At 40.0% G+C, this 255-nt stretch overlaps 1 protein-coding gene across 1 annotated transcript in view; it reads right to left on the reverse strand.

Annotated features, from left to right (window-relative positions):
- The window catches only part of LOC118322290 (ephrin-A2-like), a gene marked incomplete at its 5' end in the record, with an annotated part of 6053 nt that overhangs the window by 4927 nt on the left and 871 nt on the right, over positions 1-255 (reverse strand). The window lies entirely within an intron of this gene.

A 255-nucleotide genomic window follows, 5' to 3' on the forward strand; every position in this document is an offset into this window, starting at 1 on the left:
ATTGTGTATATATTGTGTATATATCGTGTATACATTGTTAATGTTGCACTACGTTCCCAGGATCAGTAAAGGAACATCTCTTATCTCAAAGTGAACTTCATTAGCCTCGGAGAGCAGCTGCTCATGTTCAAACACACACAGTCATTACGCCTCGTTGAAGCTCTGCTCGAAGCTTTTCTCTGCAAATGAGCCACAATTTGGGAAATTTCTTCCAGGTTGAACGACAAATTATATCTAGACACACACACACACACA

This window comes from Morone saxatilis, unplaced genomic scaffold (genome assembly GCF_004916995.1).
Source record: "Morone saxatilis isolate NCDOM2014 unplaced genomic scaffold, NCSU_SB_2.0 Contig12, whole genome shotgun sequence".
In the NCBI taxonomy this organism is placed as follows: domain Eukaryota; kingdom Metazoa; phylum Chordata; class Actinopteri; family Moronidae; genus Morone; species Morone saxatilis.